The sequence below is a fragment of the Ovis canadensis genome, chromosome 9 (assembly GCF_042477335.2).
Source record: "Ovis canadensis isolate MfBH-ARS-UI-01 breed Bighorn chromosome 9, ARS-UI_OviCan_v2, whole genome shotgun sequence".
In the NCBI taxonomy this organism is placed as follows: domain Eukaryota; kingdom Metazoa; phylum Chordata; class Mammalia; order Artiodactyla; family Bovidae; genus Ovis; species Ovis canadensis.
The window spans coordinates 43,069,640-43,097,264 of record NC_091253.1 but is presented as its reverse complement, the minus strand read 5'-3'; the positions used below and the strand labels follow the sequence as shown (position 1 = coordinate 43,097,264).

The window sequence follows — 27,625 nt, the reverse complement described above, 5'->3', positions numbered from 1 at the left end:
CATATATCTTCCACTTGAAAAGAAAAAACAACACTCTGCCACTCACAGTTCTTCAGTTTTCTCCTAATGTTCTGGAAACAGCCTTGATTCTTCCCCTAACTCCACCCCCTCTCCAGGGTAAAGGTTAGTACAGAAACCGTAAGGCTCCTACACTCATCTCAGGCCCCATTTCTAACACAAACAATACCTGTTTATTGTTCTCATGGGTTCTTATCAGGATCAACATTTGCAGTATTTCCTCTACTAGATATCCTCTGGAACTGGAACTGCAGCTGCTGTCTGTGCTACACTTTCACACACTGTGGTCTGAGCACAGGACATTTGGTTTATTTCTGTTCAACTTTGTCTCCAAAACAGCCTTGATACAAATGCTCTCTGCCACTCCTCTGAGCTGCATTAACTCCTGGGATGTGAAGAGCATCTGATGAACTCTCAAAGCAAGACTGTAACTTTCTACAAAGGGTATAAAGAACATGAACATTTGCCCACCAATAGGAAATATACTGTCAAGAAGCCCCAGCAAATGACTTAATACTGTAGCACAGATTCTATTTATAAGCTTATTGAGCAATTAGATTTTGCTATCATAGTCTATAGGGATTCCCTGGTGGCTCAGACAGTAAAGGTCTGCCTGCAATGCGGGAGACCTGGGTTCGATGAGATACACAATTCATCTTTAGAGGTGGATATGCTGTAAAAGACGTAAATTCAAGAAATCAGCCTCAGTGATATTAGCTTTTGTACTAGGGATGGAAGGCTGCAGGCGGCAGTGCAGATGCAGTGCATCTTGATCCACCACAGTTCAGCCGCTGGACAACGTGGCTTTTCTAGAGTAAGCTATCCTGGCAACCAAGGTCGCTTGGTGATGAGCTCACTTCATGCCCTTCCTTCCACCGTGAGGACGGTGGCCACTCACCACAGTTCATGAGAAAGCAGAGGGACCTGGGCCTCTGGTTTCTCTGGGTCCTCCCGGCCTGCTTTGATGGGCAAGTACAGCAACCCAGCCTGGAGAGTGTGCTTTCCCCGGAGGGATGACGGTCCAGCTCAGCAGGAAGGAAAATCCTGGGGTGAGGCAGGGGCTGCCCCAGGCTGGAAGGAAGGAAGCTTCTGAACTCTCTGACCAGAAATCCTGGGTAGGCTCCCCCAATCCTGCCCCACCCTAGAGAGAGTGTACCTAACGTGAGAAGCAGGTGGACCCGAGAGCCTGGAGGACAGACTGAGACAGAGCTGCCAGGGTCTGTCCGTCTCCTGGCTGTGCCTGCAAGCCCACTGCCTCTGATCCTACACAGCCTTCCCTGGAGAATCAGCCCCTGCTAGAGGAGCCCACCCACCCCAAAACCTGGGCATGTACATCAGACCCCCCACACACCCCAGGTTCCACCACTGGTGATGCTGTGGGACCAAGTCTGACCCACTCTCCTCAAGGCAGAATCATCATGTTACTCACGTCACATCATGTGTAGTATTCACCCAACTCCCCTCGATTTGGTCAACCAGATCCAGAAAAGGTGGGCTCTGTTGAAGACACGTCGCACTGGGGCCGTTGCTCTTCTCCGTCCTATGTCCAATCCCCCTAATACATCCTGCGTCTAGACAGCTCGATGTTAATACTGGCTCTGAGGGAATTTAGTTTGATCATTTTTACTCCTACAGAATCCTGTAGGATGTATTTATGTGTCACTGAGGGTGCTTTCAGGATTGTGGGTCTAGTTTGGGGAGTGGACAAGTCTAGATCACATGCCCAGTAAATTCACTTTAGGTACAATCTCTGATGACTGGGAAAGCATTCAGCATTGAACAGGATAATGAGAAACGTTTGATGACAGAGGCAATTATTTGGTCTTTTAAAGTTGATTTTTATAGAGGATATGTTAGCTCAGCTATAACATATTTAATTTTTTTTTCTTTCTATAACTGTTTTTTCTGACCTCCCCACTAATCACACATCCTCCACACAGAACCATGAATGAATCTTCAAATGGGACCCTTTTCTCTCTATGCTGAGAGCTCTGGAGGCGCTTTATTGGCAACTAGTTCCATCCATTTCTTATGTGTTTTAGGTGTTGAAATAAATTGCCTTCTTTGGCTATTGGGCAATCCACCACTGAACAGCAGAACCCGGCCTGCAGCTTTCTTGGAATTCTTCCCAGAATCTAACCAGAGTGTCCTCAATCATAACTGATTGGAGGTTGGAAAAGGGCAGGTGGAATTCACATACTGACAAAGTGTTATCAGAAGATGCAGCCACCTTTAAAAACCACATGAAAGCCCAGATTATTTTGTGAGTTTACTCAATTGCAAGTGGCCAAATGTGATTGCCAATGAGGGCCGATAGGTGGGAGATAGAGGAAAAGGAAAAGGTGAAAGCTACCCAGACACTGGCCATATACTCAGTTCACACAGCCTGAACATTTCATCCTCACAACACTTCATAGCTGAGAATTACTTATTCCATTTTACAGAGTGGGAATCTAATTTAGAACTATTGATACAGAGCAATTTGGATGTGGTTACCTAGTAGCTGAGCCAGAACTCAGGAGAAGGAGAGTTGAAACATCTGTTCTTTCCATTAAACCCTTGCCTCTGTTGCGATCCAAGTAACCTGGAATTCTGTAATTTTGCCACCATTTAATGTGATGTTTACTCCTTAAGATAAGCTTCCTCGATAAAAGCATTGTTTGTGCATTTACATAAACAGTGAGCACTTATAATGCCTGGGATTCTGGGAAATACGCTGAGAAACATATGAACAGTGAATCTTAAATTGGAACTCCCTTCTCAAATTTCAGCGTCTTCCAAACTAAAAGAGGGAAGGCCTTTGCCTGGGGAATGGACAAAAGGCATGACCATCGTTCCTCAGGGTTTGTGGGACACTGATTCCAGGACTCCAACAGACACCAGGAACCACAGACACTCGAGCCCCTTGTATAAAATGGCAGAGTCAAGTGGGTACACCACCCTTGGTGCCCAAAGGGGCTCTGCATCCACGGATACAGCAAACCTCAGACAGGAGCTCCAAAGAGGACAGCTATCCTCTGCATTTGAAATGCACATTCTGCAACTTCCCTTCCACACCCCACCTTCAGAGTGAAGAACTCCTGTTTCAGAAAGAATTGAATTGTCCTAAAGGTAAGACTTTATTTTGGGGGGCTCCAAAATCACTGCAGATGGTGACTGCAGCCGTGAAATTAAAAGACGCTTACTCCTTGGAAGAAAAGTTATGACTAACCTAGAGAGCATATTCAAAAGCAGAGACATTACTTTGCCAACTAAGGTCCGTCTAGTCAAGGCTATGGTTTTTCCTGTGGTCATGTATGGATGTGAGAGTTGGACTGTGAAGAAGGCTGAGCCCCGAAGAATTGATGCTTTTGAACTGTGGTGTTGGAGAAGACTCTTGAGAGTCCCTTGGACTTCAAGGAGATCCAACCAGTCCATTCTGAAGGAGATCAACCCTGGGATTTCTTTGGAGGGAATGATGCTAAAGCTGAGACTCCAGTACTTTGGTGGACTCATCGGAAAAGACTTTGATGCTGAGAGGGATTGGGGGCAAGAGGAGAAGGGGACGACAGAGGAGAGATGGCTGAATGGCATCACTGACTCGATGGACGAGAATCTGAGTGAACTTCGGGAGTTGGTGATGGACAGGGAGGCCTGGCCTGCTGTGATTCATGGGGTCGCAAAAGGTCAGACACGACTGAGCGACTGAACTGAACTGAACTGAAAGGTAAGATGTTTAGAATTAGAGGGAAAAGAGGGAGTGGTGTGTAGCTAGTCGAGGCAACTTCTTCAAATAATGGGAGGTGATGAAAGCTGACATTTTCATCCCAGAGTCTACTTGCTGCATACTTTGTGAATGCACAGCAGATGCAATACCCTCAAAAGGGATTTCCTGTGGATTAATTTCAAACACTCAGGAAGCTGGGCTCTGCCCCAGAAAACACCTTCTGCCCACAGTTGGCCCAAGAGCAGGTAGCCACCGCCTCCAAGCCTATACCATCCATGTCGACCACCCCTGGACCAAAGCTCCTGACTGTTTAGAGGAGGTCCTGTCCTTTTCAGATGACCATGAGGAGCTGAGCAAGAAGGCGGCATTCCAAATTAAATGATGACACAGAATTCCTGACCAGATCAGCAGTATGGGGAGCTCAGAGCACATCGTATTAGAGAGAGATTAAAGGTGAAGGACTTGACCCGTTAGAATAGGAACTAAAGCTCTTGTGGGCTGGAGCAGTTTTTTCCTTGCTCTCTCCACCCCTCCACCTTCAGGCCCCCAGGGACCTTGTGCAACCTCAATTATAAAAACAAATTCATTCCCATCAAGTGGTACCCGACTCTAAAAAGATCATTCTATGCTCTCTTGCAAACTGCGTTTTACTAAATTTTAAAATGAAAAATAGAAACAAATGGGCCCTTTTTACATGGCTCTTGCAAACATGAGACTCTACAGTTGGCAGACTTATGCAGTTTTTAGCAACGAAGCCAAGTCTTTGCAAATAAATTCGGCGATTTGAGGTAGAAAAGGGAAGTTAGCAGGCCACGTAAAGATAGTTTCCAGGAAAACTCCTGGTGAGAAGAAGGTGATGAGGCAGAACCCACAGATGCTGCCTGCAAGCTTAGGGGAGGCTTGGACTCCTTTCTCAGCCTTGAGGACAAACTTGGGGGCCAGTGCAGCCCCAGGTCTGGAGGGTCAGCGCCATGAGTGCCAATGGACGCAAAATGTAATTGCTCTTTTTAAGGAGCTGACATCAGCTGGAATAGATACAAAGAGAATATGTCTGTGTGTGTGTGTGTGTGCACAGTTGCTCAGTCATATCTGACTCTGCTACCCCATGGACTGGAGCCCACCAGACTCCTCTGTCCATGGAATTTCTAAGGCAGAATACTGGAGTGGGCTGCCATTTCCTTCTCCAGAGGATCTTCCTAACCCAGGGATCAAATCTGAGTCTCTTGCATTGGCAGGCAGATGCTTACGACTGAGCCACCTAGGTAGCCCTACAAAGAGAGCAAAATAATCTCAAAAAAAAGATGTGCAGATGAAGTCGGCACATGGGGAGTATCCCTGGTGTCTGTCCTAGAGAAGAAGCCTGCAGTTTTAAGGACAACTAGGTCTTACCCTGAGAGTGTGGGTGGGGTTGCGGTCGGGGAGGGGAGTGTGGCAGGGCTGCGGTGGGAGCAAGTCAGCCAGGAGACACTGACATTGTAACAATCCCTTGTTAAAGTAACAGATGGCATTGCAGAACGCCTGCTGTTTGCCTGGTGTGGCCTTAAGTCCTGTCTTTTAACTATGAATAACAGTGTTTAGAGTGACAGCACCATGTATCACCCATTTGAGAGGAAAGGAGATGCTATTTCATAATTATGCTGAAACAACAGGTATCAGCCATGACTTTCAAGGAAAAATAGAGTAAACATTTATCATTTTAATAGATTTTTTAAAAATGAGATACAGAAGATTGTCACTTGTCCACAGGGTGAGATTTTAGGAGGGCAGCACTAGGGCCAGGTAACTGGGGAGAAGGGCAAGACTGTACAGGTTGAGAACAGGTGAGAGGCAGCTTAGAAGTAAAATGGACAGATGTGGTGACTGGCTGAGTGTCACACGTAAAGCAGTCCAGTGAATTCTGGTCTTGGCAGACAGTGGACAGGGACCAACTGGCCCGGATGGGACCACCGAGAAAGAATAGCTCCAGTGAGAAATGCTGAGTTCCAGGCAGCCTTGGTCAGATGAGTGTGCAGTGAAAAAAAAAAAGGAAAATATGGCCAGCAGCGTTGGTATGTTATGTGTACACTTTAAGTTCAGTGGAGAAATTAAGAACATGAGGAGAAATTAAGAGATGAGGGGAAAAAAACCTAGATGCATATTGGAGCTGGTTGAATCAAGTAAAAATGCTGATAGCCATATTGTTTAAGGACCCAGAAAAAAGAATCAAAATGGTTCGCCTTGTGCGTCACCCAGATTAATCCCCGAGCTCCACAGGGTTTACTCTCTTCATAAATTAAAAGCTCTTCCTTTTAACTGGATTCGAAAAAAATATTTTTAGGACATAATTTGGGACATCGTTTATGCAAGATGTAATTGGAAACAAGCGATAAAAGTATTGATTCCCAATTACCTGTTAATACTAGCTTTAACTTTTGCACTCAAAAAGAGCCTGGATTTGAAAAATCAATGTTCAACCATTTCACCTTTGCAGTGTTTCTTCCTTCCTGGCAAAAGTCCAAATAAGCGTGTCTTCCATTCATTGCTTCTAAACTTTGACAATTACCTGAATTTTATTACAAAGACAGCCGTTTTACTTTCTCAGCTCTTATATAGACAACGTGTGAATTTTCTGTTTTCAGTAGAGCCAGCAAAGTAACAACCACAAAGAAGCATCTGCAGATGCTTCTTACTCAAAGGTGTTTTGTTTTTTTTTTTTTTTTTTTTGGTCCAAAGGATTTTAAGAGTAATGTATTGTTTTCTCCTCACAGTTATTTCCTGTGGTCCTGTCCCCTAATTGACTGTTTATTTCATTTTCAGATTGTTCGTTAACTGTGTGTAAAAATACAGTTGATAGTTGCGTGACGTTGTGGTTATGATTTGAAAGTATCACATACATCAGAAGAAACGGCATAGGATCCACATGGTCCTGGCACCCGTGTTCCTAATCTTCCATGCAGTGGCTTATCCATGCACTCACTCAAGCTGATTGATCACTGGATCTGATAATACCCTGTTCGTGACGGACAGCTCTAACTGTGCTTTCCCTGGGTCCACCCCAGTCATGTCTGTCTCTACTCATCTCGGAAACATGGTGGCAGCAGCTACTTTTAACAAAGCTTAGTCGTGACTGCTCCAGAATGCCAGTTGATTGTCCTATAGGAGACTTATGAAGCAGTGTTGTCCATCACAGATGAGTTTCTAGATTTACCTTATCAAGTTTAAGAGAATAACACCATTTTGATCTATGAGACTTTGTCAAAGGATATAAAAATATGATTTGAATTTTGCTTTTCTTTTGTGAAATAGTTCTCCATAGTAGCTTATTTAGACAATGTTACCATCTTTTAAAGATGTACAGAGACTGTTACAGAGCTGTAGTATATATACGGTAGTGAAAGTGTGTCATTAAATACTAAGGATCAAGATGATAACCATGGTAACACTTCAGCATGCATGCTAAGTTGCTTCAGTCATGTCTGACTCTCTGTGACCCCAGGGACTGTAGCCCACCAGGCCCCACTGTCCATGGGATTCTCCAGGCAAGAATACTGAAGTAGTTTGCCATGCCCTTCTCCAGGGGATCTTCCTGACCCAGGGACTGAACCCGTGTCTCTTCTGTCTCCTGAATAAGCAGCCAGGTTCTTTGCCACTAGCACCACCTGGGAATCTCAACACTTGAGCAGCTGAGGTCAAAAGGTATTTCATAACAGTCAGCTTTGCTGGTTCCTTCAATTTTCTCTCTCTAAACTCAACATATAACATTAAGGATTCCTGAGTCTAACCCTGAGTCTGCTGAATCCGAGTCTCTGTTCTGGGATCCAGAAATATCCTCTATTAATACGCCGTCTTTGTGATTCTTAAATACTTTAAAATTTGCATGCTCAATCTCTGACTTTGCATCTAAAGTCAAGACAAGGTAGTTACTCAAGGGCTCAACTCCAATTCAAATCTACTCTAGAATTAACATGAAACTTGTAGGTTGATTCCTTCATATCTCTTCTTAGTTAATTCCTACCTTAGGAAGGATTTCATTTACTAGGTCCCTTCTTTCCCTATACCTTCTGCCCCATGTGTGGTCAATGCTTTGACTCCTAACACATCCACTCCTTTGGGGCTACAATCCTTCTTACCAGCCCCTTTCTTCATCCTAACTCTTCCCAGAGAGAGGGTCCCCCATGTTTTACCTCCCATGTACTACTCTAGGCCACCTTCACACAATACCCCAACCCTGAACCACCTACAACCCCAAAGGAAGCTAAGAATGAAAGAGACATTTGGAGATTCTAAAGTCAGCTCTGACTTTTACCACCTGGTGAAAGCGGACCCGAGAAGTCCATGGACTGTTGCGCCATCTCACTGAAAGTTACTAGAACCAGCTCCGGCCACATGCTCTGGCCCTTACATCCGTAATAAAACACTTGTATTACACACTCTTGTGCCATCAACTGTACTTAACAATTCATGTGCATTTGGTGGCTTCATCTTTTCAGCACTTCTCCAACCTAGATGGTAGAATCTGCCATTATTCTTGGCAATAGAAACTCTAGATATCAAAGCAGCTTTTGGCTTGAGCTTATTCTGCAATTTTTTAAATACTGAAAAACAGCTGAAGGAGGGCACTTGATCAATGCTTTCATGAAATATTTGGAGTTTTAGCTCACAAACAAGTCTGAGTAAACAGCAAAACTGAAATAAAACTCCAAAGACTGTTAAGTGTTAGTGCCAAACAAATGCCCCCAGGAATAGTGCCAGTGGTATGTGTTTATGTTTTAAATAAACAATTTTAACTACATGAATATGTTTAAATAAATTATATAAATATAATAACATCTGAAAGCTCCAGGAAGCCACCTTCATATTACACCCTAAGTAAGTGGTGCACTGTTGTGCATAATGGGTGATAGTGAAGAAATATATAATTAATTTGAGATTTATTTCCAAAGAAAAAGTGTAAACAGTCTGGAAAAGTTCAAACAAGCCAGTTAACGCAAAATGTTTCCATCACAGTAAAATAAAGAAAGTCACCATCTCAGGGCCTCCTCTCCCTCGATTCTGGAGGTTGGATCTGGGCAGAGGTATCATTAGCCCTTTTGTCTTTCAGATGCAGGGTGGGGGAGGGGGCAAGCGGGAGGACGACCAGAGATGGAAGAAATGAAAATGACAGAGAAGGTGGGCTGGCTCCTGCCTCAGGGAAGGTTCCGAACTCTTTTAGCTTCTACCGGGCCTTTGTGACGTTACAGATGTTCCCCAAGCAGAGGTGCTTTAATTAGTCGACAAAGCAAAGCTTTAGGTCTTGTTTCTCATTCAGTCCAGTGGTTTGGGCCCTTGTCTGGAAACAAGAAAAGAGTAGCAAGAGCTGAACCAAATGATAATATTTTCATATATTTTTTTAGGTGGAAGAAGAGCTGCTTTATAAAGCTGTGTGAGTCTCAGGTGTACAGCAGACTGATTTTTCAGATTGTTTTCAATTTTAGGTTATTACAAGAAATGGAATACAGTTCCCTGTGTTGTACATAGGTCTCTGCGTTTATTTTGCATATAGTGTTGTGTATGTGTTGATCCCAAACTCCTGATTTATCCCCCCACCTGCCATTCTGAGTCCAAAGGCCTGAGGACAAAGGGCAGCAGTGGCAGATCCACCGTCAAGCAGGAAAGGCCGGGTTCCCGCTGCTTCTGCCTTTTTGTTCCGTTCAGGCCTTCACCCACATTGGAAGGGCAGCATTTTACTGTGTGCAGCAACTCAAATGCCAGTTTCATCCAGTAACACCCTCTCGGATTCTCTCAGAAATAGCTGCATTCTCTGAACACTATTGCACGCAGAGAAGCTAATGATGGTCTTAGACTTTTCCGAGGCTTCTGGAAGCATCTGCTTGCTACCTGGCTTGTTGAATACTCAGCCCTGAAAGGTCCTCGACTCTGACCATGTTTAATCACTGGGAAATGCAGACCAGAGAGGGAGGCACATAGAAGCACAGCTGGTAGATTTGCCTGGATTGACAGTTTGGGGTGGGGGTGGGGAACTTTGCAGGATGCTACATTTACAGGATCTTGTCAAGCCATCCAGATCTCAGTGGGAGATGCTTATTACAGTAAGGTTAAACATGCCACAGAAGACTCTGCCCTAAAAGACAACCCTTTTCCCAGAATCACCCTCCTCTTATTCTTTTCTGTGTAGTAATTATTCCTGAAAAGTGTTTAAAGGGAATGATTGCTTCCAATTGTCTTTAAACTCACTTTAAGCATAAACCACTTGCTAAATCTGGATTACTGGAAGAAATACTTTGAAATGAGAGGGGTGACCCCACCGCAGATTTCTAAGTGTGTGAGGAGGTTTAGAGCTTGGTTGCTTGGAGGAAAGTATGTGAAGTTTTCCCAAAACCCCAGGGAAGCAGCGGGCATAAGTATCTGCTGAAGTATCTGCATAAGCAGCAGAAGTATCTGCTGTTGAGCAGGAAATGCCCTGACCTTGCTCCTAGACCATGTCCTGATGTCATTTATCTTCACTGTTGAGCTCTGTGGTAGGCAGAACAATGCCCCCCAAAGATGCTCACAACATGCTCCTCCCTGGACCCACAGATAGGGTCCTGCAGTGGCAGAGACTTGGCAGGCATGCTTCAGTTAAACACCTGCAGGTGGCAAACTATCCTGGATTATTAGTGTGCTTCTAATGTGATCACAAGGGTCCTGCTATCTTGAAACGAAAGGAAGAAGAGGGACAGCAGGATGGTACCTGGTGAGTCCTCAGTACTGGGCCGCTGTGTCTGGATGCAAGGGGTGGGGGGACTGCCGAGGTGGGCATTCTGAGAGCTGAGAAGGCAAGGAGACCACCTTCCCAGGAGCCTCCAGGAGGAACACGGTCTTGCCAGACTCTTCATTCTGGACTCCTGCCCTCTAGAACTGTAAATGGATACATTTGTGCTGTGTTATAGCTCCTGTCTGCAGTAATTACTTAGGGCAGCCCTGGCACATGATCTCAGAAACCCCCTCCTTCTTCCCCACCCCAACTCAGAACTAACCAACAACCATTCCAAGGTGACACCCATCCTCCCACCTCAGACTTGCCATCTACAGAGAAGCCCCTGGGCTTCTCCCTCATCCACTAGGTCATGATCTGAGTGACTCTTGACCCATACACACAAGTGCATTAAGTCCGCAGCATTCATGACATCACCCAGCTCTGGATGCTCCCATGAGACAGTGAAGGCTCTCTAGGAAGCTCTCCGGTCCTGTTACCTATGACATTCAAGAAATACTGAAGTTCTCTTAACTTCTCTGACACTATCCATTTAACCTTAGATCACTATGGCTCCCCTTGTCTTAAGGTCAGCAAAGAAAATAACCCCTTTGCCGTGGAACCATAACCAACACAAAACGCAGAGAAGTAAGGGGAAGTAACTGATAATTTTCTTAGTCTCCAGATCAGTGTTTGGTATGAGATGGTCTTGTTAACACGGCGCAAGTGTCAGGTAACCAGCTGATGGTCTTGCAGCTACTAATGGACAAAGTCAGGTCTGGGCACCTGCCTCCAAAGCAAGAACGTTCTCTGCCTCATCATGCTGACTCTAACCTCACGGGGATGTCAGTAAAGCTGCATCAGCACATGCTGTCTAACTATGTAGAGAAATGGAGAAATATATCAGTATTCCTACTACTTTTCTTCCCATCTCATCAATGCACCTTGTCAGGTTGCTATGGAGATCAATGGATATATGGGCAATGCCTCTGCGAGAAATAAAGCACTACTGCCTTCCTTCAAATATTCAGATTATTTTATGACATTTAGAAAATGTTTCCACTTAAAAAACAGAGAACTCTATACCTAAAAATCTCCTTAGCTAATTAACATGCTCTTAGCTAATAAGAGGATGATTAGAACATTACCTATTACCTTAGCATGCGCACACATGCACATACTGAAATAGCTAATTATAAATCAGCTAATACCCATGAAGTGCTTGTTATATGCCAGGCTCTGTGTGGGAAGCTTTAGGAGCGTTATTTTTTATCTCATTACAATAAACCAGAATGATGGTTTGGCAGTTTGTTTTTAATTATTCCAGCCTAAAGATTAGATAAATGAGATTTAAAGTTCAGAAAATTCTTCCAGGTCACACAGATTGTGTTAAAGGTGAGAATTTGACACTTGCAGTTTGAATTTTTCAGTTTGTAAATCCAAAGCTGAATTGTGATATAGGCTTAGATTTGTAAATTTTATCTTCATGTAAACCACTTAGTGTTTAATTGCAACCTAAGTTCTATCCCAGAAAAGATGTTTTGTATATAATTATCATTGGTCCCAAGGGATCTGGTAAGATATTTTAAGCAGATAATTCCAATTAATTAATCCTGTGGTGAATCACATTCAAAGCACGTATTCTAGTGTGCTTACAAATTATTGCAAACACTAAAGTTAATTATCCTCATCCTGGCTGTAATGTATGAAGTTAAGATGAGCTAGGACCAGAAACTGGAGAAGGAAATGGCAACCCACTCCAGTATTCTTGCCTAGAGAATCCTATAGACAGAGGAGCCTGGTGGGCTGCTGTCCATAGGGTCACACAGAGTCGGACTTGACTGAAGCAACTTAGCATGCATGCATGCATTGGAGAAGGAAATGGCAACCCACTCCAGTATTCTTGCCTGGAGAATCCCAGGGACGGGGGAGCCTGGTGGGCTGCCGTCTATGGGGTGGCACAGAGTCAGACACAACTGAAGCCACTTAGCAGCAGCAGCAGCAGCAGGACCAGAAATGCCAGCTTTAATATGGCAACATGAATAGTCCTCCTGGAATTTGTCTAAGGTAAGCAAGACACAGAAAAACAGAAATGAATAATCAATCTTCAGCAGAAATGGAGACTTTTTAACATGGGGACCACAAATATGAGGAAAGAAAGATAAAAAGGAAAAACTAGTGAAGATGAAATAAAAGACACTCAGAGAAGGGCTGGGAATTTAATAAAAAGTCACAGGCTCATCCTTGTGTCTGGGAAATGGTGTGGCCTGGGTTCTGAGACCAGCAAACCTTAACTGTTAACAACAGTCATAGATGCAGGGCTGACAAGGTCCCAGTCCCTGATCTTTAGTGCAGAGTCTCAGCGAGCAGAGGAGACGGACAAATGAGCGATTGCACAGAAGAGCCATAATTCGAAAGAACAACATGCTGGTAGAACACGGGTGGAGGAGAGGCCCTGTGTCACAAACAGTGCTGCAGGGGCAATTTTGCACTGTATTCGGAGAATGTGGCACAGACACACATACAGACACACAAAACTCAGTGAATAAAGAATTCCTGTTTGTTCAGAGCACGCAGCTCCAGCTCATTCCACTTGTGAAGCTCCTGCCAAAAAAAAAAAAAAACTAAAATAATTTTAAGCCTCTTGTTTAGAAGCAACTTACTTTGTTCAAAAGAGATTAAGGGTATAAAAAGGAACAAGCTCAGAACATCTGAAATATTCTACAGGAAATAAAGGCATATTATAAACAAACTGAGTATACCACCACAACAAAAATGTTACTAAGGTTGCAGATGAAAATTTTGACCAAATACATTGACATGAATAAAAATAGAAAACAAGGAAGGAAGGAAGAAAAGAAAATATAACCTCCATGAAACAGGATCAAAAAGCAGAAGTAAAAAAACCAAGAGGGCTATAGAGATTTAACAAAAGAGATGAAACAAACACAAGTGAAATTAAAAAATTAAAAGTATTATGGCAATCAAGATCAAATTACTCACAGTAAACAAGAGAGTAAAAATCACAAAAACAGCAAGAAACATGGAGGGCAAGAAAGACAGAAGCAGGCAAATGAAATGGAAACAAGTCACACAGAACACGGAAGTTAGGCCAGTGAAAATGGCAGCTTAGAGGGTTCCAAAACTACGTGGTTTCATGAAAGCAACGAGAACAATCATAAAAATGGTCAAATCAACTCTTTCAGAACTTTGGAAATGAACCAAAGGTTTGCAACAATCCAGAACATTTCTTTAAAAAAATAAAAAAGGAATGAATATTGGTAAGAATGTGAACACTAGCAGTTTATTCCCACATTCCTCTCCCCAGTTCTGTTCAAGTCATGAAAGCCCCAGCCCCCATGGTGAAAACTAGCAGCCTTCTTCAGCTCCACATACATTCTTCAAGGCTAGACCACCTCAGAGCAGAGCCCACACGGTCCTCAGGGAAAGGAATATAGTCCAAGAATTTCAGGCACAGCCAAACAGCAGTGCAAGCACAAAGAAAGAATTAAAGACAAACATGCCGGAGTGCGGGTGTCCAGGGAGCATTGTTCCTACAAGTTATTCTTCAGCAAAATATCAGAAAATGAACCTCAGCCAACCAATTAGTGAATTAAATTATTATGGCAAAATTCCAGCATTGCGAATTGAGTATGTGAATTGTTTGATGGAAGTCTGAAATACATATGTTAATTATGATTACAGGAAAAAATGTAAAAATTCTAAATCTTTGCAATGTAGAAATGATATTAAATTGCTAAAATTGGAAAGAGAAAGAGTGTAGGAGATTCTGTATAGCTCTGAGTTTCTCAATTTTTAAAAATAGCTGATTGACAGAGATCGTTAAATACTGCTAAGCCATAGGGTGGAAATATAAGTATATTTGAAGTTGCAAAGATAAATAAAATAAAAATAGCATAATCAGTTAAATACATTTGGTGGAGAAGAAAGAAGAAAATACTGTACAAAGGTCTACAATCCTCTTTCTGAAATTTATAATTCCTGATTTTCAAGGTACTAATTTATTTAGACAATTGTTCAACTCAAAACCTGATTTGAATGGGAGGCTTTCTATAATCTCCTTTTTCTGCCCTCTGTGATCATACAATATTAACATTCTTAGTTCTGTTTGTTGGTATGTCATGCATGGGTAAGCACTTACACCTTCACTCTAAAATTCTAAAAATTTGAATTCTAAGCTTGTGCCCCAAGGATTTTGTCAAAGGAGAATTTATATGAATTCTATTGTTGTATAGAGGAGAAAACAAACAGGTATTATCTGGAGTTCTAATAGCATCTTTAAAAGTTGTGATCACCTTGCTAACCATTAGAGCAAGGAGTAATACAGAGCAGAATTTTAAAGAAGGAAATTCAGTGAGTCAGACAGACGTAAAATTTATTTTTGAATCTATGCAAATAAAAGCCACGGGACAATATGTGAGCTAAGAAATAATATCAAACATGTCTATTGTATATAAATAAATATAAATGGTCTAAACACACATGCTAAAAGAAAAAATTAGAATTTAAAGTAAATCTAACTTTGCATTGGAGGCAGACACTTTAACCTCTGAGCCACCAGGGAGGCTCAAGTGGTAGATAAGCAATATCTATAAAACAAAGAAATAGAAAAAGTTTGTGCAAAAAACATTCAAAACATTCCAGACAAATGAAAGTAAACAAAACTACATATATTGTAATCTTGAAAAAAAAAGTGACAGAATTCAGGATTGTAAATAAGTAAATAAATATCTGTCACAATGGGCACTTTACAGTGATAATGAGCTCCTTTTATTTTTATGTCTGACAAGTGAATGCAGGTAAAGTCTTGCTGCAAATGCTCTGCAGCTGGAGGCTCCTGTGGGTACCATCCAGGTGTGTACTCCGCAGTGAAGGAGTCTGAGTCTGGGATGCTGTGAGAGACAGTGACCAGAACATCAGCCAAATGTGTAAGAGCAAAATATCTCCCCCTGCTGACCCATTGGGGTCAGTAGCTCAACAACGCTGTGTTTGAGGTGAAAGGAAAATGCATACTCTTATATACCCATAAGCTTTAAAATTTTCACAACTGAAAAATATAACAAAAAATAAATACAGGGAAAACAAAATGGTAGATAATACAAATGCAAAATTTTAATTTAAGATCATTATAGTAAGGGTAAGACTAAAAATACTAATGATACCTAGTTATTTGTGATAAACAATTAAATATACAAACATTTACCACCCAGCAGAGAAAAAAGGATAAAGTATTTTAAAATAAGAAATATTATGATGGGGAGAGTATAACAACCCTTCAAATTAAAAGAATTCCAAGAGGTTATTTTGATCACTTTTATGCAAATAAATGTGACAACCTGTATGAACTGAGTAAGAATGATGAAGCGAGGGCAGAGATGCAGCTATTCAGAGAGCTGCCCACCGCCCTTCCCCCCAGCAACCTCACCCTGTTTCTAAAAGGCTGCACTTTCCAGTGACTTTACTGGATAATTACACCAAATCATTAGGGAACAGATTATGCCAATGCTTTTAACCTCTTCCAGAACTTAGAAAAAGAAAAAAATATTGCAAATTCTTTTCAGGACATAAAGCCAACATTAAAACAAACTCCAAAATGGTATCACAAGGGAAGAAAATTATAGATCAATTTTATAATTAAATGAACTGAGTCATAGGCCCATAGATTAAAATGAACTCCATAGACTTTGAAATGCACTTAAAACATCATCATCCATTCTTCGTTTGAAAAAGCTCTTAAATAGTTGCATTCCTTAAAGTTTGCAAGATGCTTAGTGAAAAAGCCACAGCAAGACAAGGTATCCTGATTGGCACCCCAAGGGTCCTTGTGCTGTAGGTCAGGGTGTTTTCAGGGACACAATGTCCCCTCCCCAGCTTGTTTAGTTCAGCTGTGAAGGTCATTTACCTGAAACTGAAATGGATATACCAGACTACACATCTGGACACGAGGCAGAGATGGCATATAAAAACCAGGAAACAGAAGGTAAAGTAATGGTTTGTTTGCAGATTTTACGACTGCTTATTGTTAATTTAAAAATCAACTGAAAAACTATTATAATTCATTATATGCCTAAACAGAAAATTAATATACAGAAATCATTAGTCTGCAATAGACAAACCCAAGCAGTTAGGAGATGGAAGAAAACCCATAAAATATCTAGGAAGACAATCAGCTCCCAAAATACATAGTAAGGTGAGGAAAATTTTAAAATGGAGCTGAAATGCAATGAAGCCTTGAGCAATAGAAAACCATGCTTAATCTTTGGGGAAATAATTAATTCAACAAGAGTGAACATCCTCCCTAAATTAATCTTGAAAGTTAATGCAGTCACAATACAATAGCAACAATATTTTGGGAGGAAAAAAAGGAGGAGGGGGTAAAAGACAGTTTTCAAACTTTATATGGAGGAGTAAAAATACAAAGTAAACTTCTGAAGAAAACTAGTACAGAAAGAAAGACTTCCACTTCTGGGGAATGTGGAGGAGGTATATTCCTCCTGTGTGTGCTTAGTCGCTCAGTCGTGTCCGACTCTTTGTGACACCATGGACTGTAGCCCACCAGGCTCCTCTGTCCATGGGATTCTCCAGGCAAGAATACTGGAGTGGGTTGCCATGCCCTCCTCTGGGGGATCTTCCTAACACAGGTCTCCCACATTGCAGGTGGATTCTTTACTCTCTGGGCCACCAAGGAAGCACATTCCTCCTGTAAGTAAAACTAAAAACCCTGATGTTATATATAAAACAAGCACAGACATCTCAGAGAGGGGAATGGCCATGTTCTCAGAGCCAAGGAAGGACATGGGGGTGAGTTCCCTGGGTTTCATTTCTCCCTAATGTATCCTAAGGTCTACCTGGTTGTTCAGTGGTTACGAATCCACCTACCAATGCAGATGCGGGTTCAAGTCTTAGGTCAGGAAGATCCCTTGGAGTAGGAAATGGCAACCCACTCCTGTATTCTTTTCTGGAAAAACCCATTAACAGAGGAGCCTGGAGGGCTATGGGGTCACACAGAGTCGGAAACGACTTAGTGACTAAACAACGGTATACTTCTAACTGAATACTGTAGGAGCCAGCAACCAGGAAACACCAATGAGGGAAACAAACAAACAAAAAGCTATAGTGAGCCTGCTCTGTCAGGTCAGAGGCCCAGGCAAAGGGCCTGCTGGCCAGACCGACAGTTTTGTAATAATCTCTGTCCTGCAGCCAAAGAGCACATAGAATCTTTAGCTGCACCCACCTGGCCGGCAGAGGTGAGTGGGACCCCATCCCAGACTTGAGGCTCCAGGGGGTGACCACCCCACCACAGAGTCTCAGTCCACAATGACTTCACTCAAGTGCTCCAATTTTTTAAAATTAAGTGATTTTATAGACTGCCTTTCTAACATTTATTTTGTCAGCCATAGTGCTATCACAGAAAAAACTGTTATCAAAGATGCATAACATGCATTTTATATGACAGGTGTGTGATGGAGATAAATCAAGAAAAATGATCGTTTCCTTAAACTGCATTTATCTCTAACATGGGTCACGGGTGAATTAGGGGCTGAAAAACAAGAAGTGCATTTTAATTTTAAATGAGCAGTTATTGGTAATCATTACCATTTGAGGATGGAGAAGAAAACTGTCTCCCCGAGGGGAAAGTCCTTCCAAACTCCAACTCTACTTCCAAAGGCTGAAGTCGACTGGTTGTGCATGTTCAGCTCCTGCTGCTGCTGCTGCTGCTGCTAAGCCGCTTCATCGCGTCCAACTCTGTGCGACCCCATAGATGGCAGCCCACCAGGCTTCCCTGTCCCTGGGATTCTCCAGGCAAGAACACTGGAGTGGGTTGACATTTCCTCCTCCAATGCTCCTCATTTCAGTTCAGTCGCTCAGTCGTGTCTGACTCTTTGTGACCCCATGAATCACAGCACACCAGGCCTCCCTGTCCATCACCAACTCCCGGAGTTCACTCAGACTCACATCCATTGAGTCAGTGATTCCATCAAGCCATCTCATCCTCTGTCATCCCCTTCTCCTCCTGCCCCCAATCCCTCCCAGCATCAGAGTCTTTTCCAATGAGTCAACTATTTGCATGAGGTGGGCAAAGTATTGGAGTTTCAGCTTCAGCATCATTCCCTCCAAAGAAATCCCAGCGCTGATCTCCTTCAGAATGGACTGGTTGGATCTCCTTGAAGTCCAAGGGACTCTCAAGAGTCTTCTCCAACACCACAGTTCAAAAGCATCAATTCTTCAGTGCTCAGCTTTCTTCACAGTCCAACTCTCACATCCATATATGACTACTGGAAAAACCAGAGCCTTGACTAGACAGACCTTAGTTGGCAAAGTAATGTCTCTGCTTTTGAATATGCTATCTAGGTTGGTCATAACTTTTCTTCCAAGGAGTAAGTGTCTTTTAATTTCATGGCTGCAATCACCATCTGCAGTGATTTTAGAGCCCAAAAAAATAAAGTCTGACATGGTTTCCACTGTTTCCCCATCTATTTCCCATGAAGTGATGGGACCAGATGCCATGATCTTCGTTTTCTGAATGTTGAGCTTTACGCCAACTTTTTCACTCTCCTCTTTCACTTTCACCAAGAGGCTTTTTAGTTCATCTTTGTAAGGCCAGACCCTGGGGGCCATGATGGACCGCCCCTCCTCTCCCTCCTGCTGGCGGTGGGGGGGACGTCCCTAATGGAAAGAGCCTCCCAGATCCCGGGGACCAATGACAGCACAGTTCGCCAGCTAAAGCCGCCCCACCCCAGCCACGTAGAAGGACCTGTCAGCCCGCGACATCTCGGCCTGGCGACCTATCCAAACCCCCGTCCATCTAGCCTGACCATCCCTTGCAACGAATGTATAAAAACCACCCCCAACACAGTCCAGGCGCGGACTTCCTCGACCTGCCTCATTGGGGTCTGGGAACCCGGCCTGGGAGCGCTTTGCCATTAAAAAGCCTGTTAGACACTCTTTTGGTGTCCTGGTCTTTTACCTAACACTCTTCACTTTCTGCCATAAGGGTGGTGTCATCTGCATATCTGAGGTTATTGATATTTCTCCCGGCAATCTTGATTCCAGCTTGCGCTTCTTCCAGCCCAGCGTTTCTCATGATGTACTCTGCATAGAAGTTAAATAAGCAGGGTGACAATATACAGCCTTGACATACTCCTTTTCCTATTTGGAACCAGTCTGTTGTTTCATGTCCAGTTCTAACTGTTGCTTCCTGACTTGCATATAGGTTTCTCAAGAGGCAGGTCAGGTTCTCTGGTATTCCCATCTCTTTCAGAATTTTCCACAGTTTGTGATCCACACAGTCAAAGGCTTTGGCATAGTCAATAAAGCAGAAATAGATGTTTTTCTGGAACTCTCTTGCTTTTTCCATGATCCAGAGGATGTTGGCAATTTGATCTCTGGTTCCTCTGCCTTTTCTAAAACCAGCTTGAACATGTGGAAATTCACCCCTTCTTATTTGAAACAATTTCTCCATGTTACATGATCTTGTGTGCAGTTGCCCAGTGTGCTCTCCCAGACCACTGAGTTCTTAATGCTAAAATGACAACCACATCTAAACATAGTGCTAATAGTAGTACGTAGTAACAGTAGCTTATTTCCTGAGTTTGGGGAAGGGGGTGGTTGCAGTTTATGTCAATCTAAGAAAGTGATACTTTTTAAATATAAATTTATACATTTATTTATTTTAATTGGAGGCTAATTACTTTACAGTATTGTATTGGTTTTGCCATACATCAACATGAATCTGCCACGGGTGTACACATGTTCCCCATCCTGAACCCCCCTCCCACCTCCCTCCCCATCCCATCCCTCTGGGTCATCCCAGTACACCAGCCCCAAGCATCCTGTATCATGCATCAAACCGGGACTGGTGATTCTTTCACATATGATAATATACATGTTTCAATGCCATTCTCCCAAACCATCCCACCCTCGCCCTCTCCCAGAGTCCAAAAGCCTGTCCTATACATCTGTGTCTCTTTTGCTGTCTCTCATACAGGGTTATCATTACCATCTTTCTAAATTCCATATATATGCATTAGTATACGGTATTGGTGTTTTTCTTTCTGGCTTACTTCACTCTGTATAATCGGCTCCAGTTTCATCCACCTCATTAGAACTGATTCAACTGTATTCTTTTTAATGGCTGAGTAATAGTCCATTGTGTTTATGTATCACAGCAGAAAGCACTACTTTACACATCAGTTGCAAGTCACCAGGAGCCTCAGCAGAGAATAAATCCCCAGGCTGCAGCTCAGGGCCCTTGATTTCAGATTCCTGGAGATGGAGCCCTGTGTCTGCATTTTATCAGGCTCCTCACTCGGTTCTTTTTTTTTTTTTTAAAGTGCAGTACATTTAAGGGGTATCTTTATTTTTTTTTAATTTATTTATTTTTTTAATTTTAAAATCTTTAATTCTTACATGCGTTCCCAAACATGACCCCCCCTCCCACCTCCCTCCCCACAACATCTCTCTGGGTCATCCCCTTGCACCAGCCCCAAGCATGCTGCATCCTGCGTCAGACATGGACTGGCGATTCAATTCTTACATGATAGTATACATGTTAGAATTCCCATTCTCCCACATCATCCCACCCTCTCCCTCTCCCTCTGAGTCCAAAAGTCCGTTATACACATCTGTGACTTTTTTCCTGTCTTGCATACAGGGTCGTCATTGCCATCTTCCTAAATTCCATATATATGTGTTAGTATACTGTATTGGTGTTTTTCTTTCTGGCTTACTTCACTCTGTATAATTGGCTCCAGTTTCATCCATCTCATCAGAACTGATTCAAATGAATTCTTTTTAACGGCTGAGTAATACTCCATTGTGTATATGTACCACAGCTTTCTTATCCATTCATCTGCTGATGGACATCTAGGTTGTTTCCATGTCCTGGCTATTATAAACAGTGCTGCGATGAACATTGGGGTACATGTGTCTCTTTCAATTCTGGTTTCCTCGGTGTGTATGCCCAGCAGTGGGATTGCTGGGTCATAAGGTAGTTCTATTTGCAATTTTTTAAGGAATCTCCACACTGTTCTCCATAGTGGCTGTACTAGTTTGCATTCCCACCAACAGTGTAGGAGGGTTCCCTTTTCTCCACACCCTCTCCAGCATTTATTGCTTGCAGATTTTTGGATCGCAGCCATTCTGACTGGTGTGAAGTGGTACTTCATTGTGGTTTTGATTTGCATTTCTCTAATAATGAGTGATGTTGAGCATCTTTTCATGTGTTTGTTAGCCATCCGTATGTCTTCTTTGGAGAAATGTCTATTTAGTTCTTTGGCCCATTTTTTGATTGGGTCGTTTATTTTTCTGGAGTTGAGCTGCATAAGTTGCTTGTATATTTTTGAGATTAGTTGTTTGTCAGTTGCTTCATTTGCTATTATTTTCTCCCATTCAGAAGGCTGTCTTTTCACCTTGCTTATAGTTTCCTTTGTTGTGCAGAAGCTTTTAATTTTAATTAGATCCCATTTGTTTATTTTTGCTTTTATTTCCAGAATTCTGGGAGGTGGATCATAGAGGATCCTGCTGTGATTTATTTCTGAGAGTGTTTTGCCTATATTCTCCTCTAGGGGTTTTATAGTTTCTGATCTTACATTTAGATCTTTAATCCATTTTGAGTTTATTTTTGTGTACGGTGTTAGAAAGTGATCTAGTTTCATTCTTTTACAATTGGTTGACCAGTTTTCCCAGCACCACTTGTTAAAGAGATTGTCTTTACTCCATTGGATATTCTTGCCTCCTTTGTCGAAGATAAGGTGTCCATATGTGTGTGGATTTATTTCTGGGCTTTCTATTTTGTTCCATTGATCTATATGTCTGTCTTTGTGCCAGTACCATACTGTCTTGATGACTGTGGCTTTGTAGTAGAGCCTGAAGTCAGGCAAGTTGATTCCTCCCGTTCCATTCTTCTTTCTCAAGATTGCTTTGGCTATTCGAGGTTTTTTGTATTTCCATACAAATCTTGAAATTATTTGTTCTAGTTCTGTGAAAAATGTGGCTGGTAGCTTGACAGGGATTGCATTGAATTTGTAAATTGCTTTGGGTAGTATATTCATTTTCACTATATTGATTCTTCCGATCCATGAACATGGTATATTTCTCCATCTATTAGTGTCCTCTTTGATTTCTTTCATCAGTGTTTTATAGTTTTCTATATATAGGTCTTTAGTTTCTTTAGGTAGATATATTCCTAAGTATTTTATTCTTTTCGTTGCAATGGTGAATGGAATTGTTTCCTTAATTTCTTTTTCTACTTTCTCATTATTCGTGTATAGGAATGCAAGGGATTTCTGTGTGTTGATTTTATATCCTGCAACTTTACTATATTCATTGATGATCTCTAGTAATTTTCTGGTGGAGTCTTTAGGGTTTTCCATGTAGAGGATCATGTCATCTGCAAACAGTGATAGTTTTACTTCTTCTTTTCCAATTTGGATTCCTTTTATTTCTTTTTCTGCTCTGATTGCTGTGGCCAAAACTTCCAGAACTATGTTGAATAGTAGCGGTGAAAGTGGACACCCTTGTCTTGTTCCTGACTTTAGGGGAAATGCTTTCAATTTTTCACCATTGAGGATAATGTTTGCTGTGGGTTTGTCATAGATAGCTTTTATTATGTTGAGGTATGTTCCTTCTATTCCTGCTTTCTGTAGAGTTTTTATCATAAATGGATGTTGAATTTTGTCAAAGGCCTTCTCTGCATCTATTGACTCACTCGGTTCTTAGATACACCAGATTTTGAGAATTGCATGGTTGCAGTTTTGCTAAAATAAATTGCTTCCTGTTTAGGCAACATCCAAGGGTTTTATGAGGTTTTTATACTTTTGTAATATATGTCCAGCCTGTCTCTCTGTCACCTGTCCTTTTAATCATTTAGCATCAGAGTAGGTGCTGCTTCCATTTGAAGAAACCCAGTACTTCAAGGAAACACTGCAAAGAATGACTTATAATAACAAGCTGGAGAGACTCAATATTTTGAAATTTAATGCTTTCTAAAATATTAAAATAATATTTTTAGAATTCTGAAAGGAGGAGGATTCTGGAGTCCTATAAAAGGTGGTTTCCAAAAGGAAAATACTTGAATTGGAATTAATTGACCAGTTACAGATTGGTTAAACTTTTTAAATATATTTAAGAAAAATTTATTAACCTCATAGACCCCTAAATCCCTCTTCCTCTTCTAAAGTGCTGCTGGGAATGAAGTCTAATTTGCTGTCAGTTTTGGATACAGCTCCCACAGATTCCAGAATTCAGTCTTCTTTCAGCTCCCTGATTCACCATCAGATAGACTCAGGTCCCACCTCAGGGACCCCCCCGAGTGGAGCCAACCTGACACAGCTTAGAGGCAAGACCCTCTATGTATAAGAGGGAATGTGGTCTCCTCCAGGATGCTCAGCAGCATCAATGACAGCAGAGGATGGACAAGCATTGGAATCCATCAAGGATGACATAGGACAACATAACATGATACATCTACTTGGTGGCCTTCCTCTGTATTCTCTTTTCATGGTGAAATTTAGCTTGAAATCCGAAGACAGATAGCTCCCTCAAAAAGTTATTTTAAGACTGCACAAATATTTTCAAAGGTAGTTTATTTGAAAATAGAATGTTTGTCTCTTTCCTTGCAAAGGAATTTCAACATCCTAACCTTTGCTTGAGTTGGCATCCAAAATGTGGTTCCAGTAACCACTCATTTATTAATTCAAAAACCTCTGCTAAGCATGTAAAAAAAGATAAAATATTTATGAAACTCACACTCTGTGGCTCTTAGTCAAATAATCACTATAGTGAAAAGGATTTAATATATTTTGTGTTTACAACCTGAAGGCATATAAGTTTCAGTATATCCAATTAAAATATGTTGAAGCAAAACTTTTACATTCCACTGATGCTAAATAAAGGGCTTCTTTGTTGGCTCAGATGGTCACTAATCTGCCTGCAATGCAGAAGACACAGTTTCAGTCCCTGGGTTGGGAAGATCCCCTGGAGGAGGGTATGGCAACCCACTCCAGTACTCTTGCCTGGAAAATCTCAGGGACAGAGGAGCCTGGTGAGCTGCAGTCCATGGGGTCGCTAAGAGTCAGACATGACTGAGAGACTTCACTTTCACTTTTCACTTTCATGCATTGGAGAAGGAAATGGCAACCCACTCCAGTGTTCTTGCCTGGAGAATCTTAGGAATGGCAGAGCCTGGTGGGCTGCCATCTATGGGGTCGCACAGAGTTGGACACGACTGAAGCGACTTAGCAGCAGCAGCAGCAGCATGCATGCATTCATGCCTCCCTTCGTCCATCAACATTTTGAAAAACAAATAAGTAAATTTTCAGGTGCCAAACCTAAAATACATTCTTTCTAAATTATTGAGAAAGGAGAGTAACTATGTAGTACTCTATTTTTCTAGGTAATACAGAGTAGCTCTATGTTTCGAACAGAAAGTAGCAAAAAATAAATAGAGCAGTACGTGATATGAGACGTGGGAAGACAATGACTTCTGAGACTGGAGACCCTGGTGGGGAGGGCCTTTGGGTGATCTGACTTCACATTGTTGCTGCACAGCCTGCCTTTGGACAATTCACTAGATCACAGATTTCTTAAGAAGGAAGCACAGAACTCCAGGCCCCACCATTTCTCCCCCTGGGCTTAGCTGGAAACAATGCTGTAGACGATGTGACCTCCACAAGAACACCAAACTCGCCCAAAGCTGCTGTCCCCTGACGACAGTGTCACAAGGTACTGGAAACAGGTGGACAGCGTGGTCAGTCATGGTCTGGTGTCCGCAAGAGTGCCTTGCACAAAGGTGGCCACTTCCCCCCTCAGGACCCAGTCCCTGGCACCTTCCCTATGAGTCTTCTCCTAACCAAACCAATCAAAGCCTCTCTGCCTCCACCTCTGTCCTGGCCTAGTCGCACTTCGACATAACACCTTGTTTCATCTCCCTTACAGCACTTACCACTGCAGTAAACTATATTCCATGTTGATTTAGTGTTTACTCTTCTCTGCTAAAATGTGACGCTTCTTGGGAACAACCCAGCTCTAGCCAAAGAAGCAGTGTCATTCATCTGACCAATATTTATTGTTATGTCACAAGCTGGGGATAAAATGTCAAGGAGAGCAGGCATGATCCTTGTCCTCATGTGGTTTATGGTGCACTGGGGAAGACGTATATTATGGCGCCGTGGAAAAAAGACATAACACAACACATGTAAAATTATAACTGGTGAGTGCCGAGAAGGAGAGAAACACAGGCCATCAGCCTGTGATGGAACATCTAATTTAGCTAAGTAGATCGGAGATTTCTCTGGGGAAGAGGCTTTGGAGCTAAGATTTAAGATGCATAGACATGAATTCAGGGAATAGAGTGGGGGCTGGGGATGCCCCATGGCAGGAGGGAAGACGGTGCCAGAAGGATGGACAGAGGATGATTGACGGGGCTGGACCACCGGGCACTGGGGACATGAGAGACAGGAGTGGGTGGGATGGATCTATATGGCAAGAATATGCGGCGGGACAGGGCAGGGTGTGACTTTATCCTGAGAGTAATGGAACCATCGAATGTTGTGGTGGTGTGAGTACGCCTCTTCTTGTGTTCCTGAAGAAAATTAGCAGATTTGAGTTTTGTGAAGATGACTGTGATTTATTTATAGAAGAGATTTAGAAAGGACAGAGGTGGACCACTGGAAGGATGTCCTGGCAGTGCCCTCAGGAGACATGATTGCAATTTGGATTCAGTTAGTGATGGTGGGAAAGGAAATGAGTAGGTAGATCCTAGAAACACACAGAATGAAATTTAAAGGGCTTGGTGTCAGATCGGTCATAAGGGAACCTCACCTCCCTAGTCATCTGGGCTGATGAGTGGAGCTGCCAGTCTCAACGATAGGGGACAGTGTGGGCCTCAGAGAATACTGTTGGGGGTGGTGGTGGATTAATTATGACTGTTACAGTGTTAATTATAACATTAGTTTTTGGAAAGATTCCTAATATTTTTCAGAGGATCTATAGCTATATGACATTTCTTGAATGTCTATGAGTTAGAAATTTAGCTTCATGCTATTCAACCTGGACAATTATTTATATCCTCACTCTCTAGTAGCCCAATGGAATTCTGCAATTATGTTTCTCACAACCCTTATTGTTATTGTTCAGTTGCTAAGTCATGCCCAACTCTTTGTGACCCCATGGACTGCAGTATGCCAGGCCTCTCTGCCCTTCACTATCTCCTGGAGTTTGCCCAAGTCCATGTCCATTGAATCGGGGATGCCTTCCAACCATCTCATCCTCTGCTGCCCTCTTCTCCATTTGTCTGCAATCTTTCCCAGCATCAGGGTCTTTTCCAATGAGTCAGCTGTTTGCATCAGATGGCCAAAGTATTGGCCTAACAACCTAAACTTCTACAAAATGTATGAAGCATCAAATAGGCCTAAGCTCCAGCAGGAGGACTTCAGACAGAATTGGACTGGCTGTTGGTGGCTTTATCTGTAATGAATATGGGGCCAATAATATCCAACCTGCCATCAAAACCACTTCACAAAAAGGTTAGTGGAATCTCAACATAAACTTCCATAGAAACTGAGGGCAAATTATCAAAGCTTTGTTTCGTTTGATACCAACATCCAGGGCCAGTCAAATAGCATTTCATAAATCACGCTAGAATGATCATAGCTTGTTTCAGATCACATGGACACCTCTCTGACATAATTACCTTTACTATTTATTATCTCTTCAGTAGGCAACAAAGCCAGGAGATGTTTTAACTAAAACAACAGTTAATGCTGAGACCTACATCTGAGGTACTTTTTAAAGTACAGCCCCAAAGTGTCTGAATGGTGGGAAAATTGCATGAGAATCAATTATCTAGAATTTACCTAGGGGACATTTTGTTGTCACTATTTCTATCATCATAATTCTGTAGAAACTCTGGAATAGCACAAAGCAAGCCTTTCAGTTTTTAATCATTGTATGTGGTACAGTCGCAAAGTCATGTTCGATTCTTTGCAACCCCATGGACTTCAGCCACCAAGCTCCTCTGTCCACGGGATTCTTCAGGCAAGAATACTGGAGTAGATTGCTATTTCCTTCTCAAGGGGATCCTCCTGACCCGGGATTGAACTTGAGCGTCCTGCATTGCGGGCAGATTCCTTACTGACAGAGCCACCAGGGAAGCCAAACATTATATG

The 27,625-nt window shown here is 42.3% G+C and overlaps 1 protein-coding gene across 1 annotated transcript in view; it reads left to right on the top strand.

Annotated features, from left to right (window-relative positions):
• Positions 1-2,832: 2,832 nt before the first annotated feature.
• The window catches only part of SNAI2 (snail family transcriptional repressor 2), a 71,499-nt gene continuing 46,706 nt past the window's right edge, over positions 2,833-27,625 (top strand). Inside the window, exon 1 of the mRNA XM_069599997.1 lies at positions 2,833-3,724. The gene's annotated coding sequence lies outside the window, so the exon portion shown is untranslated. The remainder of the gene's footprint in view (positions 3,725-27,625) is intronic.